The sequence below is a fragment of the Cyprinus carpio genome, chromosome A14 (genome assembly GCF_018340385.1).
Source record: "Cyprinus carpio isolate SPL01 chromosome A14, ASM1834038v1, whole genome shotgun sequence".
NCBI classification, from domain to species: Eukaryota; Metazoa; Chordata; class Actinopteri; order Cypriniformes; family Cyprinidae; genus Cyprinus; species Cyprinus carpio.
Window position 1 is genome coordinate 11094065 of NC_056585.1, and position 21066 is coordinate 11115130.

The following is a 21066-nucleotide window of genomic DNA, read 5'->3' on the forward strand; positions in this document are numbered from 1 at the left end:
TAGCATGTTGTTAGCTTGTTGATAAAATGTTTTTAACATTATTAGCATGTTACTAACATGTTTCAAGCATGATATGCATGCTGTTAGCCTGTAGCTAGCATTGTTTCAAGCATGATTAACATGTTGTTTGCATGTTGCTAGCATATTTTCTACCATGGTGTAATGTATTGTTAGCATGTTTGCCAGCATGTTTTTTTAGCATGATTAGCCTGTTGCTAGCATGTTTGTTAACATGTGTCTAACATGATTAGCATGTTGCTTGCATGTTTCTAAACATAATTAGCATGTTGGCATGCTTTAACAGGATTGACATATTGGTAGCATGTTTTTAGCATGATTAGCGTGTTGTTAGCATGTTTATAACATGATTAGCATGTTGCTAGCATGATTTAGCATGTTGATAACATTTTGGTAGCATGATTGGCATAGATAGATAGATAGATAGATAGATAGATAGATAGATAGATAGATTGCTTTCTTAAAGCTTAAATAAAAAAAATCCCTTAAATCTCAAAGGATTCTGGGAGTTTAGATTTGGAGTTTAAATAGTCTTGACTCATTTGAACATTACGTCAATGTAAGTTTATGAGATTTTTATGATTTTTAATCTTAATTTTTATGAAAACTGAAAGTCGGATCAGTTAGAAAAATCATAACTAACTTCAGAACAGTCTGAAGGTCTGACCCAAATTTGTTGGTTGTAGCTTTAAAGCTCTAGGAGGAAATACTGACTAAATTTTTGGCTCAGAAACAAGAAGTTGTTTATATAGCAGATCAGTTAGTTTTTTTTTTTTCAAGCCAGCAACGGTTTTCTATTTGAATCTGTTTTAAAATGTAATTTATTCCTATGATGCAAAGCTGAATTTTCAACATCCATTACTCCAGTCTTCATGATCCTTCAGAAATCATTCTAATAATGTGATTTGCTGCTCAAGAAACATTTCTTATTATTATCAAACTTTTGAATGATATATATTTTCTATTGATCTTTGCAGCAGACAACAAGACAGACAGCATGTGCAAATAAAGGGTGGCAACAGTGGGCTCAATGAAACATGGTAGCAGACATCCACACAGACGACGCCATGGCGGTACAGTAATTTAATCCACATTTTTGCTGTATCTTTTTTTTTTCCAGCATAGTCAGCAGTCAGGGTGATGTACACATGTGCACAGAGGCATCTCAAACATTCTTACACAGAAGGAAATCACACGGAACAAAGCAGAACAGTGAGTGATCAGATGGTATTGTATTCGGCTAATGAAAGTGTAGAGATTGCAGCAGTGGCGGCAAGATAAACGCTCAGGCCCTTTGTTTGGTCGCTTCGCTCTATTATGGCTAAACACTCTGACATTTAAGGATGACATTTCTGTCATCAGACGTCCTGGCAGTAATTTGCAGCAGATCAAGGAGGTGTTTAAACCCATCAAATGCAACATTTCTCATCCAAAACTCGTTAAAAGTGTTTAATGAAATAAACGGCCTTAAACACCTCTAAGATGATAGGGGACACTGAGCAGATATGTCATACTTAATGATGCTTGCCAGGGCAGTATTAACCATTGTTTATACTTTAAGGGTTAGAGGCTTTTCAAATGAATGATACCTCAAATCATGTAGATTGTTCTGTGTGCTGTTACTTTAAACCACATGGTGGCAGTGAGTTTTGCACAGGTAAGCACCACTTATGTTTTCTTCAGATAATGTAAACATCTAGTCTTTAATATATTGTGTAGTTAGAGATCTTACATGAGATTATAAAGCACACACACACTTCGCAGAACTGCAGATATTATGGTCTTGTCAGGCTTTTCAAATATCAAGCGATGATGGGTTCCTGTTCACTGGGCTGACACTGTACAGCTGAACCAAAAGCTTCCCCTCCATGAACCAGCCAAAATGTCAGCGCACCACCAGCAAACCGTTTACCTTCAGCATATCAACATCTCCCATATTTTCCTCTCCCTTAAATTCTGCAATTCCTCTGCCCAGCATTAAATGTGCATCTGAAGTTTGCAGGCAATAAAAAGTGGGACTAGATTGTAATGAAATATATATGCAACTAAATAAACATCCAAAGCAAATGAACTAACCATAATTAACTGCTTTCCACACAACCTTTCTTATGAATGATTTTATGATATTGAAGTGTAGTGATATTCAGAACTGGCTTAGTAGACACTGCCAGAACGAGTAGCTTGACTTTATTGTGGATCTGCAGTTTTGCTTTGCTGTTATGTCACCAAATGTAAACCCAATGCGGATTTTATATGGGAAAATGTATTTACCACGGGAAGTTCATGCAGCAAAATTCTTTCATTTTTCAATTCTTCACCAGTTCCCTTTGAAATGACTGGCAAATTTTGCCAAGCCCTGGTAAATGTGACCATACCTTAAAACATAAATTTATTAATGAAGAATTAAATATTGAGAGGCCTTTAGCTAAATTGAAAACCAGTGATCTTGTGAATATGCACAAAAATGAGTTTTTAGATCCACAGCAGAGTGATTTTTTTCTGTGCATAAGTACTTAAATTTAGAATATAGTGCAGAATATACACTACAGTTCAATTGTTAGGAGTCAAGTTGTTTTATTTATTTATTTTTTTCTTTTTTGGAATGAAGTTATTATTTTTATTCAGCAAGGATGCATTAATCTGGTCAACAATGATAGTAAAGACATTTATAACGTTAGAGGCATACTCCACCCCAAAATGAAAATTTTGTCATTAATCACTTACCCCCATGTCGTTCCAAACCTGTAAAAGCTTTGTTCATCTTTAGAACACAATTTAAGATATTTTGGATGAAAACAGGGAGGCTTGTGACTGTCCCATATACTGCAAAGTAAAATACACTGTCAAGGTCCAGAAAAGTATGAAAAACATCGTCAGAATAGTCCATCTGCCATCAGTGGTTCAACTGTAAAATTATGAAGCGACGACAATACTTTTTGTACGTGAATAAAACAAAAATAACTTTATTCAACAATTTGTCTCCTCTGTGTCACTCCACTTCAGCGTAGCGCCATTTTGGTGAATCTGAGCTGTACGCAGGTGTTGTATGCTCTTCTGCTTGACAGTGTATTTTACTTGCCAGTCTATGGGACAGTCACAAGCCTCCCGGTTTTAATCCAGAATTTCTTAAATTGTGTTCCGAAGACGAACAAAGCTTTTACAGGTTTGGAACGACATGGAGGTAAGTGATCAATGACAAAATTTTCATTTTGGGGTGGGAGTCTCCTTTAAGATTTCTGTTTAAAATAAATCCTTTTCTTTTGCTTAGTACATCAAAGATCCTTAAAAAAAAAGTATCACAGTTTTCGCAAAAATATTACGCAGTGCAACTGTTTTTAACATTGCTAATAATAAGAGATGTTCTTAAGCATCAAAACAGCATTATAGTATTTCTGAAGCTCTAATTATTTCTGAAGGATCATGTGACACTGAAGACTGTATTAATGGCTGCTGAAAATGTATCTTTGCATAACAGAAAAGAAAGTCAGTCATAAAGAATGAGACAATGGTGAGTAAATAATGACTTTTTTTTTTTCTCTTTCTCTTTTTTCATTCTAGTGCCACCGTAGTGCCATCGCATTGTAACTACATTCATCATTTTATTTCCTTTGTACCCCCTCATTCCCCTTACTCCCTGCTGACTCAGCTTCTTTAAACTGTCTCCCTCACCTGGTCGTCCCCATGGAGTTTACCCACAATGCCTTGTGCCTACACTCCAGCTCCTTCCCCCTTTCCCAAGCTATAAAAACCAGTTCTCTGAATGCCGCAACGAATCTTAACATTCACTCACTATCTTGCAGGCTCCTTCTGCCCATGCGTGTTTCTGTTTGGACAGTCCTGCTGGCCCCCCAGCCAGTGTGTATTGTATGGTGAGAAAACACGCCCATTGGGAGCAGTGGACCAGGGTTCAGGAGAGGCCTCTGGGAAACCGGCTACGTCTCTTTCACTCTCATCCCTGGACCTGAAGACCTACAAATGACCAATCAGACGCAGTCCATGCCGTCCCCTGGCTCTTACTGTCTCTGCTTGCTAAAATATCCCTGAAGCTAGTCTCTCTCTCCTCCCTTTCCTCACGTCTCCCGTCTCTGTCACACTCTATTTTTCTCCCTCCCTCTGTCCATCCATCGTTAATTTCTTTCCATCACACCCTCTATCCATCATAAATCTCTCACTGAATCCGCCTACCCAAGCGTTCCTCCCAGCTACCATATCTTAATTTTCTTTAAAGGAATAGTTGATATAAAAATTTAATTATTTTATTTTGATAACACTGGTTAAATATGTTAGTTAATCTGAATTAACAATGAACAGTACCTTTTTTTAAATTTATTTATTCTTTTTTAAGTTAACTACTATGCCTAACTTTTTATGCCTTTATTAAGACAGGATAGTAAAGAGCAGGACAGGAAAGCATTGGGTGAAGAGAGGGGAGCAGGACCGGCAAAAGACCTTGACATGGGAATCGAACTCTGGGTTGCAGTAAGCGCAGGTGTGTGTATGTCGGCACACTAACCACGAGTACTTAAATTTACGTAAAGTAACGTAAATTTCAGCGATTACTAAAATAATTTAGGCCCAACTTAAGAATCATGTATTTAAATTGGATATAAAATTTCCATCCATTTGGATTACAGTTTTAAAAATAAACTTACTGTGATGCATTTGTCAGTCAGACATAAGAGAAACAGGTGTGATTTCTGTAATAGTACTATTAAACTGACTATTTTAAGTATACTGTACACAATAACCAGGTTTGTAATTTTTTTTTATATGCAATTCAAATGCATAAATATTAAATTTAGGCCTAAATATTTTTTTAATCAAAAGTTGATTTTTTTTTTTTTTTTTTTTCATTAATGTGCAAAATGACAACCATGCCATTTTATTGTTAACGATGTGTAAAGCCATTTTCCATAATCTGAACGCAAACGTGAAATATATTTCAGCACTTTGGTTGAGCAGAATTAGGTCAGTAGCAATTTAAAATTTCAGTTCATGCTGTACGCAAAGCTGTTTTATTACAATAGCTACTAAGCTATATTTCAAAATCACTTTTGTGTTCCACTGAACAAATACAAAATAATAAAAATAAAGGCATATGGGTTTGAAATGACATGAGGGCTGAGTAAAACAATGACAGAACAAATCTATTTTTTGAACACTCTGCTATTAATTGGGATTATTATTTACAGATTCATTTCTAACTGCTCATTTCACATCTATTCTTCGCAATCAGTCTATCCATCCACCACCCACCCATCCATCCATGGTACAATAATTTCCATCTGTGGTAAGCTCTATAACACCTTTCTTCCATTCTCACCCTTCCCCCCAAAAAAAAACACCTCTGTTTTGTCTCCTCTCATCCCCATTTCTGTATAGGACACGCCGAAGGATCCACCTTCCTGTGACATTCCTAACACGGACACTCCTTCAGGATTCCTCCTGCAGGTCGAGCCGGGATGTCCCACCCGCCCCAAACCTGCCTCCACCGGATCCCATGGGATGAAGGGATGGCTGAGGGAAGAAGGGTGGAAGTCTAAATGAATAAGTGATTGAGATTGACAGTGTCTAGGGGGCCTGCTGTTTGTAGTCGTCGCTGATCCCACAATTTTCCTTTTATCTCACTCAACTACACAAGCAGAGCCCATATAACGCACTGTCAGGTCCCTGAAGTACCACTAGCACAGGTGAATGGTATCTTTTTCTTTTTTTCCTCTCTCTTTAATACTGGTTTCCCTTTAGTGTTTCTCCCTTGAATGAACATCAGGATGACAGTGTGGGTGTTCCCATAGCCTCATTTTTAAGCTCTGGTGTAAATGCAAAATTACACACAAAAAGGAGAGAGCTGCCCATTAAAACCTAATATATGGGTTTATCAAAAACATGGACAGCTCCAAATCACCAGATTTTATGGAGCTAGTGAGACGTTTCAAACACCATTGCTCTTCCCCTGGACTTAACACAATGCACAGAGACAACAGCATCCCAAATTGCAAACTGTCACAGACGATACACACCTTGATGTATTTACAGGCTATAGCGTAAGAATCTAAGAGCACCCTTTAGCTGGGACTTTTTCACAGTATAGCATGGTCTCTCTATAGGGGGTTTATTGCTTAATTAAGGCCATCAGAGGCTCTGAGAATTTAATGTATAGATCCATTAATACTTTCTTTTCAAGTGCAGACCATCAGTGGCTTCCCACTCTTAGTCACAGATGAGAATATCAGATTTTTTCTCTATCTATTACAAAAGGGTTTTTTAAACAAACATTTTATGCAAAATGGCCACTTTCTGTAGGAGGAGAATGTGAGAACAGGGATAGTTGTCGTACTATAAATCTTATTAAGCACATCTTGGTAATCTGTATGTAAACCTTTAATAAATTCAAGTTGTCAATTAGATACATTATTCAAAACTTTTTTAAATGATGCTAAAATCTTTATGAACTATTCCCAATATCATCATATATTTGTGGAAGTATGTTTTTGGTAAAAAAGTTTTGGTACACTAGTGAACAGGATAGAATAAAAGGGTAACATCACAGGACAGTTAACAATGTTACTTTTAATAGCCAAGTTAAAACTTGTTTTTAAGGCAAAAACACACCTTTTACAGTTTACCCAAACTCCATGAGTCCGTAAATGTAAGGGTATGATGTAGGAATTGTCTGGAATTTTTATGTATTTATTTATTTCTTTTTTACAGATGTTTCTCCATATTTTGAATTAAGCAACGTATTGTGTTGTGTTTTAGAGTAAAAAGGAAATGTCTGTGAACTTACCAGTAGTAGTTTTTCTTCTTTTTACAGTGTAATTCTTTTCAATATTGTCCTGGACTTCTTGGGTTAAATCCCAATTCAAATTCGGGAAGGTATGCCCTATGCCTGTCTAAAAATCAAAACATTTTTTTATGAAAACATTTACATTAGTAAACATTTAATATCTCTCAAGAGACAGTAAATACTTGTCAGATTACCTGCTCATATTCCAATGCCCTAAATTTTGTTAAAATGAAAGCCAACATTGTTTGAAAATGCTTTTTGCCTCTGTCATATTTATTTTGAATTGTCATGATGGCTTATATAAGACCAATGCGTCTGAATATTCTCTCAGAACCCCCCAGTGCGCGTTAATTGTGCTTTATAATGTATTATTGATGTGGAAAGACTGTGAGAAACTGCTGCTCGTCCAGCGGGCGTTCGCGGGTGGCACGAGTAGCCGCCAACAGCTCGCGCGCCTCACTATCACACACAAACCGAGCTTTGTGCGCAGCCGTGTCGTGCTGTCGGTCGGCAACTGTGCGCTGTCCACGCGGTGGCGAGAGGAAACGGCAGGTGTCAGACTCGGTTCTGTTAAGCCTTTTATACAGCTTCTACATTAAGAACAGCAATCGATCGCGCTTGGATGATATAGGGAGACAAGGCGCGCGCGCGCTGCCAAAATTGCTTCATTTGCAAAAGGGATTTGTATTGCAATTTTTTGGTGGTGAGTATCTTATATATCATATATTATCTGGGGGGACGTTTATAATTGGGTTAACGCATGCTATGCATCACAAACGGGATGGTATGTCTCACGTCAATGCTTTTACTCTTTGATGAACATTTAAAGAGTTACACTTTTTTTCTTTATAAAAAAAAAAAACCTTACACTTAAGTTGCATGCGTTTGCAGTGCCGGCAGTTTTTTTTCTCAGTAGTATGCATGACAATGCAACGTGTTCTTAGGTTAAATGTATGGCCTGGGTGGTTTAAATGCTAGAGAGAGAGAGCCCTTTCTTATTTTATATGGAGGACGAGGTGCTCTTGAAAAGCTTCTGGGGTCTATTTGGAAGGAAGAGAAAGCACCAGCCGAAGCCTTTTGAGAGAGCGCAGTGTACTCCCAGCCATCGCTGTTGTCATGGTTACTGCATTGGGAGGCTGGGGATAATATGGCTGCGATTCAGACTCTCTCTGTGTATGTGTGTGTGTTTTACACTCCCCACGGGTGCCATTAAACACAAGGAACCACTGTATGTGTTAGACACAGGCTGTATTTAAGGCAAAAATGAGCTGCGATGCTGCGAACCAGCTGCAGGGTATCTTGCATTAATAGCAGCCCTTATGCATAGTCTTATGGTTGCAAATGATGATGCATCTTAAATGGCATTGCAGTTTTATGTCTGACGATGCAATGCAATGCACTAGCATTGCTTACTGATCTGTTGTTAGCCCAACTATCATAATGAAAACAGTGGGACTGGGGAATATAGGCGTTAGACAACCAGACATCCCAGTGCCAGACGAGACACACAGGCGACCCCTAAATGATCACTTGTCCTTTCTCTACCTGTTAAAAAAGGTGTGTGCGTCTAAGCCTGAACTGGATGCCTTTATTGAGATTTATATCCCTCGGATGATTTAAGTGAAGACGTAGTAATTGATACGGTGGGACGTGATACAATAGGACGTTCTGACCTTGACAGCAGTGGAGAAGTGACAGAACGAGGTGATTTAAATCACATTTACACATGGCTCAGTTGTTCATACTACTCGTGTTACTCAGTGGTGGTCTCCTTCACAGGGACCCCTGACGTGTCAGGAAAAAAACCCAGTCTACACTTACTCCGTCATCTTGATCGCTTCTATCTTGATGTCCCGTAACCCGTACGCACGGAAAGGCAGCATTACGGGCAGCCGACTGTATGTGGGGGCAAGGTAGACAGCATCGATATATTTAGCGCACTGCAGCTCCCGAGAGAGTTAAATATCGTGCTGATCGTTTGTAATGGTCGAGTCTTTGTGAGTGTGCACATGTTTGTCTGCGCGCGCTCGTTTGCGTGTGTTTGCGGTGTCATCTCGCGTCTGAAGAGGGTTAGTGGGTCACGTCCGGTAAACAAAAACTGCAAGGAGATGGAGAAGGGGTTGAAGTGTTTGTTTGTGATATAGTGGCTCTCTTTTGTGTTAATAGTTCCTGACAGATAGATTGGCCAGATAGGTTAGACTAAGTAGAGACTATATGGATAGACAATGTTTCATTTAACCCTCATAATTGTAAGAATGCCTCTTATTGTTTGCACTAGACTTTTTTTGTGAACATGGCTTTTTTATCATTTAAGATACTTTTAAATTAAAAGTTTTTGAAGTGAAATTTTAAGTGTATTCTGTATTGTAACACTATAATTTAACTATTATAAACTTATAAATATTTGTAAATCTGTATATTAAATAATGTATTTAAAAATATATAAATATCTTAAGTAATTATTTTAATATAAATACACCCTTTATAGCATACAACATTCTAATAAATATAATTATAAATATACATTTATTTAATAATATGATTTATACATATTTATTTATTATTTATTCATTTGTGACAACACAGAACAATTTGATAATAACTAGTGAAAGGCAAGTGGGTTATAAATTTAATTCTGAGGAAATGGTGAGGACGAAAAAATTGAGAAATGGTTGCAGGACCTAAGATATAGGCCTTGGACTTTTGCTTGTATTTGATGAATGTATAGTGTGTATCACATTTAAAGACAACAAAACTGGCTAATTACTGGTTGGTATTTTTGGTGAAAGGCTGTGAGTTTGTAATGCTTTTTATTGCCATTCCTCCTATTTCCTCCAAATGTGTCTCATATGGTAAAGTGAATTACACGGGGGCATTGGCAGTCATTTTTAAAGTCGAGAACAGTGATAGCATAGCTGTCTATGGCAACAACTGCAGGCTTTTTCACTTTTTTTTTCATGACTTGCAGCTCATGTCTGTTCTCCTCTTTGCTTCTTTGCACATTTGTGTCAGGCCCCTGCTGTGTGGCCAACCTGTGATCCATGAGGAATGCCTTATATTAATCCAATCAATAAAGGATGTGAGATTAAGCACAAGCTTTTTGGAAGGTACTTGAAGAAAAATCAACACACATAAAAAACGAGCAAATTTCCTCCTCAAAATATCACAGGACAGCCAAAAGGTGGAGGCAGATCTCTCTGAAAGCATGCTGAAGGGTTTTTTAGGTGGCAGTGATTGAGTAGAGGATTGATGATTTGAAGATAAGGCCTTTCTTTGAGTTTATTTTATCAGTGACTGTGTGGGTGTTTGTTAAGAGGCCAGTAGCCGCCATATGAGTGGCACAGTGTGTGTGGTGTTAAGAGTGATGAGGTGATGGACAGGTCCAGGGAAAGTAATTAAAAAATAAAACCGAATTGATCAGCCCTGAAGTACCCTACTGTTCTGCTGACAATACTGAAAGTCTCTCAGTCATCTCAGTCAAGTGAACACACACACACACACCAAACATATCTAAATGAGACACAGTAGACTTATTTGGTTTTTATATAATTGTTAAGCAGCTGATGACCAAAAAGCAAAAAAAAAAACAAGGCAACCAAAAAAATCTGTTTTTAGAATAAAAGAAAATGATTTACTTTATTTATGAATCTGTTTTGACTTGGCAGCTTGGGGGGGGTGGACTCGCCGTGATTGTTAGATATAGTAAACTTGTTCCCACCCATATTAGGTGGCCCATCACAATGATAGATGATTTTAGGTTTTATGTATCACAGCCTTCAGCAGGGCAAATTAATTTCATTGAAATCTTAGCAATAATGCTAGTGTTAAAAGAAACATTAGTAGACGAACAAATTGACAAATTACAAATATTATATAAATATATAATATGATATAAAAAAAAAATCAATCATCCCTAATTTCCCAGAAAAGTAGATCCTTATCTTTTTGCCCTGTTGTTCAGTACCACGAATACAGGCAAATCTTGACATTGATCTTACTTCACACTTCACACACACCCTCAGTGACTGATCTGTCATGTTGTTTGGTCTGTGTGCTGCTGCTGTAGGAATTATGGGTATCTGGCATTGTTACAGAGGGCAGAGGCTCTGAGGAATAGCCATACATGACACGGATACTGCTTACAGCCAGCTCAGCTCTGATCGTCGTGTTTGTGTGTTCTCGATGGAATCATGCATGTGAGTCTTGATGTCCTTTCGTATTGAAAGAAAGATCATGTGGAGCTGGGATGGACTTTGGGTACTGAGGGGCACCCATGCAGAATGTCAAACATTAACCACGTGTGGTTTGAATGGGAGGAGTTCAAAGTAATTTTCTGAGGTCAGGGATTTTCTTCTATTTCTCTTTTCTTTCTTTCTCCTCTTCTTTTCTTTTTTTTCTTCTTGGCTGTGGTGAGCCTTCTCTTTTTCCTTCTTTGCTTCTGTCTTCTTCGTTTTCTCTGATCTTCTGTCTGAGAGGGGGGTGTAGGGGTCTTTGCTGGGCTCTCTTTTTCTCTCTTCCTTCTTTTCTTCTCTGGCTGTTAATGTCAAATGTCATGAAAAATGTTCTGTGTGGTGCGAGAACGTCTGTGTTTTTAAAATTCCCATGTCGCACAGCGCCAGGGTAAAGGTTACTATAATGTAGGAAACTGGCACACAATTCACTCCCCTTTGACGGCTAATTCAATCGAAATTATGTGTAAAGCTGGTATGATTAAGATGAATTGGTGTGTATTCTGTCAAACAGCACTGAATATAGACATGACGAGAATTGATTTGTCATTGCTTAATAATGTAATGGCAGTTTGGGCCATAAAGCTTTAATGTAATGGAAAACCACCATTGGGGGGGTTTTAAGACTCTGCGGTTTGATTCCGATCAAATGTTTCGGCATTAGAAAGCTTAAACGACAGAGCAGCCGTCTGAGTCAGAGCTGCGTTAAGAGAAATTGTTGAGCTTCACATTTAACCTCAGAGGATGGCTGGCTTGACTGTTCTTCTCTGCCAAAGAAAGCAGTATTTTTCTGTAAATGTGTGCTGTTATATTCCAGCCTGTGTTTGTGTGTCTGTACCATTTTGGTTTCTACCTCACTGGGATAAAGAGTATTAAACATGTCATGATGTGGGGCCAATTAGCATCGGTCCTGTTCACTGGGGTTTAGTGAAGAGGGCCAAGTAGAAAAACGCACTGATTATGTATTTTAAAAGTCACCACTTTAGTTACTTCTCAGTTTAATATGCAGAGACAACTGTACACTATACTAATTGTTCAAAAGATCGAACTTGACAGTAAAAACATTTATAAATTACAAAAGATTTTAAATAAATGTTGTTCTTCTAAACTTTCTATTTATCAGAGAATCCTGAAAAAGATTTATCTCGGTTTCCACTAAAAATGTTAATCAGCCACAAGCTGTTTGCTGGTCATGTTAATAAGAAATATTAAATAAGTTATATATATATCTGATATATATATATATATATATAGATATATTATAGATATATAGTAATATATATATTATATATAATATATAATCTATATATTATATATATATTTTTTTTTTTTTTTTTTTTTTTTTTTTTTTTTTTTTGTTGTTTTTTTTTGTTTTTTTAATGTTGTATATTTATTTGTAATCTTTTTTCATCAAAATGTAACAATTTCTCTCCACTTTCGCTCACTCAAATTTCCTTTTCTTTTAGAGTATCTTTGCGGTTAGCTAGTAAGAGGCTTTGGGCTAGTGGTGGGCTCACACAACGAACTTAATTTTTGGGGCATCTGTCACGTGAGAAATGAGTGAAAGATTTGGATCAGGAAAATGCAGCAGAAGGTACATCGTGGGAGATCATTTTTTTTTTTTTTTTTGTCATAATTAGTCTATTGGATGAATTACAATGATACCTAATTGGAGTATCTTCAGGGAATTTTTGTATTAAAATAAATAATACTTTGAATTAACTCCGCTCAAATGAATAAAGATGTTCTTGAGTAAAGATTAGTCTATTTTGTTGAATAAGATTCAAAGATCCAAGCAAGCGAATAAAAGGATCCGGTTCTTTCCATCGCTAGTGCGGTCTATTGATTAATGTTCAGCAGATGCTATTCTGGTTCTGGCTCCCACATTTTCACAATGCAAATTAACATCTAATGGATAAAGTGAAGTCTAATCCCATTTGTATTCACTGAATATCCTGTTGGCCCCACTCGGAAAATATTTTACAATACAGTAGTAAAGTGTGTTTGGTGAAACTAGCTGCTGGTAATGTTGGGGCCAGCTGAACCATCTGTTCTGTTCGGCAGTGCTGCTGTCGGCCTACATCTTAGTTTAGTGGAAGAGTCCGCCAGGCAGCAGATGTTAGAAATCAAGAGTAGAATTTAAAATTAGTAGCTCAGACTGAGGGCGGCCTTAAGAAAATTTCCATCATCGCACTCCTCAGGACGGAATGGTTCTGGTCTGTGGGGTTGTAATTGCCTTGGCATATGTAAAAACATCAGTGGCTCTTGAGGTCTTGCTGAGTCAAAGATAATGCATTCTCAACGGCCTGCCTTTCTGGGGGCTGATAAAACAACAGATGACGGAAGATATGGAGTCGAAATTGCTGTTTCAACCTTTAAGATCATGCCACTGATGCTGCGTTTCCGAATGCTTAATGCACCGGCAATGTCCCAGTGAGTACCTGTGGTCCTGACACTCGAGCGCCTGACACATTTTGCTTCCTCTTGTCCTGATTTGATGGACTGGCGGTATTTCAGCAAATGGGAAAGAAACACTCACTAAACGAAAATCACGAAACATTTAAAAATAATCACTCTGGTAGATTTATTTTAATAAGCTTGAAACTAATGCTAATCTTTTAAATCAGTTAGAGGAAAATGTCTGAGAGAAGTTTTGGATAATTGTGTTGAAACATACTTGTAAAACTCCCATAACGTTGAGTTATTAATACTTTTTTTTAGCAATATTTTTTCTGGAAGCAAATGGGCTTTTTATACAGTCTTTTTATTTCCATAACTAATGAGAATGGATTATGAAAGCTACCGTTTTTCTCTCAGTAGGTCACTATCCTTATTATTATCGGGCTCACCTTTATACACAGATCTGCATTGCTGTGTCTCACCTTGCTTTCTTAATAGGATGTGAACTCCTAACCCCCTACTTGTTCCTGATGACCCTGACCTTGTGACTGCCCAAGGCCTGCCAGGACACCGTGATTGAGGATGCCCCATAGATCATGATGGGCAGCCAGGACCCCCTCCACACAGACACCCCATGTCACCTCCCGATCATCTTCCCCCAGCATACCCTGGAGAGGAGGAGGCTTCGACAGCTCTACCCTAGAGAGGTTGGAGCCCCGCAAATGCTGCGAACAAAGTGCTCAGAGGGGGGAGCAGTCAAGGTGAAGCAGAAGATGGGAGATACAGAGAATAACAGAAACACACAGTCCAGTGCAGAGGAGAAGGTGACATTAGAAGATGAAGGTAGAAAAAGTGAGATTGAAAGCAGCTGCTTAGATCCTGTAACAGAAAAATGGTAATAGGGACATCAGTGAAGGTGGAGACACAGAGTACGCTTCTGCCTCACAACAGCTCAGTAAAGGACTCAACCAAACCCCTGTGCCGCTCTAAGGTTAGTAAAATAAGATACATACATTTACATCACACTTTAAAAGTTTGTTTTTTCTGTCAGACTGAAGCAATAATTCTTCTTTTTAATCTTTTTTTTTTTTTGCACATTTCTCCGTGTGAAAGATACTTCTTTTTATTCAGCCAGGTGTTGCATTAGAATTGATCAAAATTTAAAGCAATTTATTTTTACATAAATGCTCCGCGGGTTATTTTAAACTTGGGGCTATAACTCATCAAAGAATCCTGAAAATGTAATGGAATGTAATAAAAAATGAAGACTGAAGTAATTGAACTCTCGCGATTCAGTTAAAAATTCAGCTGTGCCATCAGGGCCGGGATAAATTACTATTTTAAAAATATAATAAAATAGTTATTTTAATATTTCACTATATTACTGTTTCTAAATAAATGCAGCCACGTGAGGGAGAATAGCACACTTCTTTCAAAAACATTTAAAAATACTACTGACCCCCAAACCTTTGAATGGTAGTAATGAAAGTATTCACCTATATATATACATAGACTTGAACAGACAGATAAGACTGTGGCTTGACTGTACTGGTATACATAATAATACCGTGATCATTTATAGTCAAAAGTAGGGTTGTGTACAATTCAGAAAAGGAATTATAGAATCCTGAACGTGAACTTGCAGTTTAAATGTAAGAAAGTAAAAATTAAAATGTATTTAAATTCAAAGAAATTTACATTACTCCAGTATTTAAATATTTATTTTTATTTCTCTGACACTTTATTTTCAACTCTAATTTCAGTTTGACTTCCTGTGTGTTGTACCCAATGATCTGATTCAAAATCTAACCCTTGAAAGAAAGCCAGTTGTGTGAATTTTGCACTGGTCAAAGCGCTAAACAAATAAAATGTATCTTCCAAAACATACATCCTAATGATCTTCCAAGAAAGTGTTTGAGTTTGTAGTCTGAACAGACCCAAAAATAGATCAATAAAACCGCTTCAGAAAGATAAGGCTTCCATCTTTTCACAGTGAATTTTTTCACAAGATGCCTGGCTTGTCATGTCTTTACAAAATATTTTGAATATGAAACACATGTATTACAGTGTTTAGCACTGGGTGGAATTCTCAGTGTCAGGCTTCACTAATGAGTGTGGCGGCACATGTTAGCGCAATGAGGGTGGGGGAGATATTTTGGGCACCATACATGGCAAGGGAGCTGTCCTGATTGATGCATCTTTCTGATGGGACTCCTCCACTGCAGTAGTGATGACAGAAGCCCACGACTAAAGATAGGAACACGTGCAGCCGCATGCCAGCCAGGCTAAGAGTCCTTTGTGTATAGTTCTAAAAGCAAGACGCTCTTTAGCCAGGTGTGTCTGTGTGATGTGATTTTTTACCAGATATGTTTGGGAATACATTAACTGCCATCTTTGTTACTGCAGGTTTGAGAACGGGACTGGAGATGACAGCGAAGGGCAGGAGGACGAGGGGGGGGGTCCTGGAGGAGCCTTCAGCACAGGGGAACCTAGACGCCTTCAGCTCCACGCTTGAACTCTCCGTAGAGGAAGCTGGATGCTGAGGTAGAGGACGAGGATGGCGGAGAGGAAAGGGTGACCCGAAATCAGGACAGTTTCAGCTCTACATTTGAGGAGCATTGGTGGAGCAGGTCGCCAAGACCACGGCTGTGGAGGAGGAAGAGGGACGACGGAGAGGAAGAGTATGACAGGACGCGAAAAGAGACCCAGGGACGGCTTCAGCTCCACATTCGAGGCGCGCATCGCCGAAGTCAGAGCTTCTAAGAGGCGGGACTTGCTACAGCAGTCTGGATTCACTGGATGTGTTGTCGCTCACCGACGAGACGGACAGCTGTGTCACCAGCTTTGAGGCTCCTCTCACCCCTCTCATCCAGCAGAGGGCCCCAATGGGGCCCTGAACCTCCAGAACTGGAGCTGGAGACCGTGCAGGAAGGGGCTGAGGGTGAGGGCTGAGCTGGGGACAGAGATGGCAAGGGATAAAGCCAGCTCTGCAAGTCCACCACGGACCACCCTATTCCAGGAGGCAGGTCAGAAAGAGTGTCTTGAGCCAGCCGGCACAATGGAGCATCCCCCTAATGGATTCCACATTGAGCTGCCTGGGAATGGAGAGAGTGGAGGAACTGATGCCCAAACTCTATCAGGTAAAAGATGCAACTAAATCTCCTTTTGATCTGCCCAGTAGATGGCATGCAGCACTAGCAATAACATGGTCTTTTAACTGAGTGAGCAACAAGTTTCATGCTTCATGATTTCATCCCAGCACATAGACAATGGCTCCTCTGGATTGGAGTCAAGATTCAATCCTGATCCAATGACTGTTTGCTAATTGTTACTCTAATAATCAGAGCCCTAGGAAGAGCCAAACAACCCTAGGCTCATTGGTAAAACATTATTACAAAAAAATGTACACTGTAAAAAATGATCCGTAAAAATATAATGGTAAAAACTGGCACCTGTGGTTGGCAGAATTATACCTGTAAAAAATATGGTAACACCGGTTTTAGGTTTAACGGTTTTACCTTAAATGTACAGTTTAATACCATAATTTAACTGATATAATATTAATATACCAACTTATTGAAGTACTGAAATCTGTTTTGTACCTTTGTAATACACTGGTAACCACCAATAGCAGGTGGTGATGAGAAAGACACCTAATGAAACAAAGCCCATCACAAGCAGCTTTTAAATAATAAGATATATAGAAGGTGCACAGTCTCATTCACACAAACACTAAACACCATCATGGTGAGACTCATTAAACTGAAATATGCAATAAAGATTAATTTATCAATATTATATGTAACATACAGTACAACCCTAATAAACATCACAGATAAGAAAAAACTAAGAAGAAACATAGTTATTTCAAAGAAAAAACATCAAATTCAAACAAAATTTAAAATGCCACGCAGAGAATTCTGGGAACGTCAGTTTACGTTTTTTCCCTGTAAATTTTACAGGAACTTACTGTTAACCATTTAACAGGTTTGTACTGTAGTATTTTTACAGTGTTTTACCATTAAATTCACAGTCATTTTTTACAGTGAACACATACAATTCCAAACGCGGTTTTTTTTATAGCAGTTAAGCTAGCAGTAAAATACCAAAACTTGCACTTCCTTTTTGCACACAATTTGTCCTATGCTGCTGTGTTTCTACCGGAGGCACCCTGCCGTTATTTGACTTTGCTCGAGTACTGCTAACTGACCATCTACGAGTGGGGGCCGGTTTCTTTTCACGAGAGACAAACCACCACACCGCTTCTGGCCAAACAACAATACACACACATATAGATGTGACGGATCCTCACCCAACCACCTTTTACTATATGTGCATGATTTAGTGGTCTAAGCTAATACATTATGACATTTGCATCACATCTACACTATGACCTCCAAATTTAGGTTCTTTCGATGTAGTGAACTTGCTTTGATAGCTCACTTGGTACAGCGCTGCACTTGTGATGCCAGAGCATTTGGGTACAAGTCCAGCGAAAACACAAGTAACTTGTAGAAGTAAGCAAAATAGAATGGTTGCTTCAACAGATGTGTTTTATCTCAGCCATTTGCTTTTACATTTTAGAGCTAACTCACCGGGAATTTCATTTACTTAATTTCCATGATACATTCAACAACAAACCTTGTCAGAGTTCATCTGTTTTGGATAAAACTGCAAGTGCTTTAGCTAGTGCTACTCACTGGACATTTCCCACTTTGAAAGTGTCGCAAAAACGCGGGCAAGAAGCATCGTAATATTATTTTGCAGAAATGATTAGCTCAACAGGCACATGGTTAGATTTTGCCCGTGTTGACCGGATGGCGCCTGGGTTAGAAAATGCGAGACCATTGAAGGACGTGTGAAGCCTATCGTGGTACATTTTACAAGAGGAGGTATCACACTGTCGGTCTAGCCCCGAACTGGAAATCTTTTATAATGCACGATTCTGTGCCAGTATCCAATCATGCAGAAGGTTCACCTGTCTGGGGAGCCATATTTGAAGGATTAGGTCTAATATTGCTGCCGTCTTACTCTGCTGTCCCATCTCTTATTTGGACACTATTTACAGCAGCAGAATAGTTAGTGTGTTTTTTCCTCCCCGTTTAAAACAAAATGACTATAGCAGTTAGTCTTTGCCCTCCAGTCTGCTCTGAATCTATGAGGGAGTTTTAGACCAGGGAGGTGAGCATCCACTCAACCTTTGGCTTCCTCTTTAACGACGGGAGCCTCTGCGGATATACGTAGGTTCGCTTCAGCTAAGGTAGCGGCAATTGCTTTTATCTGTGCACTGCACAGCTTGTCAATGCCCTTCAAGTCAAGCCGTCCTTCTGGTCTGCAATGCAGTGAGTTTATTCACTGACAGGGATACAATGATAGCTCACCCCATTTTGTTGCTGCAGTTGACCCTCCATATGCACACCTATTTCATTTAAAACTCCCCTTCTTTTAGCATTAGTGGCTAACTGTATTAGTCCTGTGTCTCCCGAGGTGGGTAATGCTTACACTAGCAACATGTGTTATTCATTTGTAGTTCTTTGGAGTTGCATGGTGGTTGAATATGGTTGATAAACTCATCACAGAGAACAGAACGAGTGCTGCACTGTGTCTACAGTCGCCAACAGAAGGAAAAGAGCATATGCTGGTAATTAGCAAATCCACAGAGCCTCACAAGCATCATGATTGCTAGGGAGTTACTTAAAACATAGTCTGTTTGCTGAGTGAGCTCCACTTCAGAATGAATGAAATGCATTAAAATTTCAGGCACACAGGATGCAGAATCGCATAATGAACGAAATTCCAAATTCTAAAATTATTCAAACTCGGATTTTTTTTTACCAAAGCAAGTTAAACAGACAAATTGAATGTTGGCTAGACAAAAAAACCTGAACAGTTTATATAATGAAATTCAAATAGAATTAATCACATTAGCATTTTCATTTGGATAGACACGATTAGGTGATTGATCGGTTCGCTCTTGACTGCCTTAGAAAAGGTCAGACTAGCGGTACATGATGCGACGCATTTTTAGTATTGGCTTTTTTTATTCACCAAAGGCCGGTGCTACTTTGTTATTTTGTTTTTCACCAATTTGCGTGACATAAGGAACAGAAACAATCATCTCAGCCATGATTTAGCCTCCTTTACCACCCACCTGCCTTTCTGAAGCCTGAACCTATCCACTTTAAAAAGAGCCACACACTATTTTATTCTTTCTTTACGTCAGACAATGCCTGTATCCTACTTTATTCTCTCATTTATGCACACACAAACACCACAAACCACATCTCGCATGCACTCAATCACACAAGCGCAAACTTCCTGCCTTGGTTCATGCTCCATCATGGTTGTGTGTGCCAGGAGTAGCTGGGCTGAGTGCTGTCTAGTGATAGATTATCCCTACAGGATGCAGGATAGCTATTACACACACAGTCTCTCTCTTTCTGACATCTTACACACTGACTGAGATAAGCATAGCACACACACCATGCCATACTTCCATACAACAAAGAGAAAAGGATTTATATTGTAATCCTTTGTTTTCTCCAAAAACACAGGGCCTTTCCTTTTTTCAAAGGCATTTTTGCTTGTGTGAAATCAATACTGTTCGCTCTAAATTACTCTTGGAGGTATTGATGCTCACATCCCATGATAATTATGCATTTGTGTCTGTTAGTATCTGATTAACTTTCTGAAATTTGTCTTTAATCTATATGAACAGTCATGGCCAAACGTTTTGGCAGTGATATACTGTAAATGTTATGTTTTGCAAAGTTTCGCTTGCTTCAGTATTTTGTAGATTATTTTCCACGTTTCTATGGTGGCACTGAAAAACAATGACAAGCATTCGATCAGTTTTTAAAGGCTTTTTAGTGGCCAAAAAAATATGAGCCAATATTTACAGCGTTGACCTTGTTCTTCATAACCTCTGCAATTCACTCTGGCATGCTGGATGTGTAGCTTCTGGGCCAAATCCTGACCGATGGAGAGCATCGCTTCTTGATTTAATGAGTTCTCTGAAGTTTGAAATCGGAGTTCACTATGGGATTGAGATCCAGAGGAGTTGCTCGGCCCCGGATCAAAAGTTCCTATGTAATGATTTTTTGAGCCACTTCTTTATCACTCTACGCTTGTGACATGACGTTCCATCATGCTGGATAATGAATGGATCATCACCAAATTGCTCTGTGGATCTCGTGGAAGGAAATCATACTCTTTTCAAGTAGCTGTTTTATTGCCGACTTCTTATTCCTGGCGGTGTTTTTGGGCAGAATTATGTGAGAGGCCACTCGCAGTTTGAAATAAACCCCACACATGGATAATGCTCGGGATGGCTCACTGCTAGCACAACACAGGACCCATGGTAGTACCCACCATTTCTTCTCCAAACAATGTCAGTTTTTCAGATTTCCCAAACAGTCAGAAAGAACTTTATCAGATAAAATATAGCTTGCGCCAGTCTTCTGTTGTCCACCCCTGTACTCCTTCCTGCAGACTTTCGGGCGTATCCTTGATGACATTTTTTTTACGAAGTGTGGCTTTCTGTATGTCCTTCTTAGCGCCAGGGAGCCGAGATTGTCTAAAAAGTCTTAGCTTCACTGTGTGTGCAGATGCTCTCCACAGAAACCTGCTGCC

At 38.8% G+C, this 21066-nt stretch overlaps 1 protein-coding gene and 1 pseudogene across 1 annotated transcript in view; one reads left to right on the forward strand and one right to left on the reverse strand.

Annotated features, from left to right (window-relative positions):
- The window catches only part of LOC122133921 (SH2 domain-containing protein 4A-like), a 956524-nt gene that overhangs the window by 31560 nt on the left and 903898 nt on the right, over window positions 1-21066 (reverse strand). The gene's annotated exons all lie outside the window — the stretch shown is intronic.
- LOC109070413 overlaps window positions 14031-21066 on the forward strand; it is a 32409-nt pseudogene continuing 25373 nt past the window's right edge.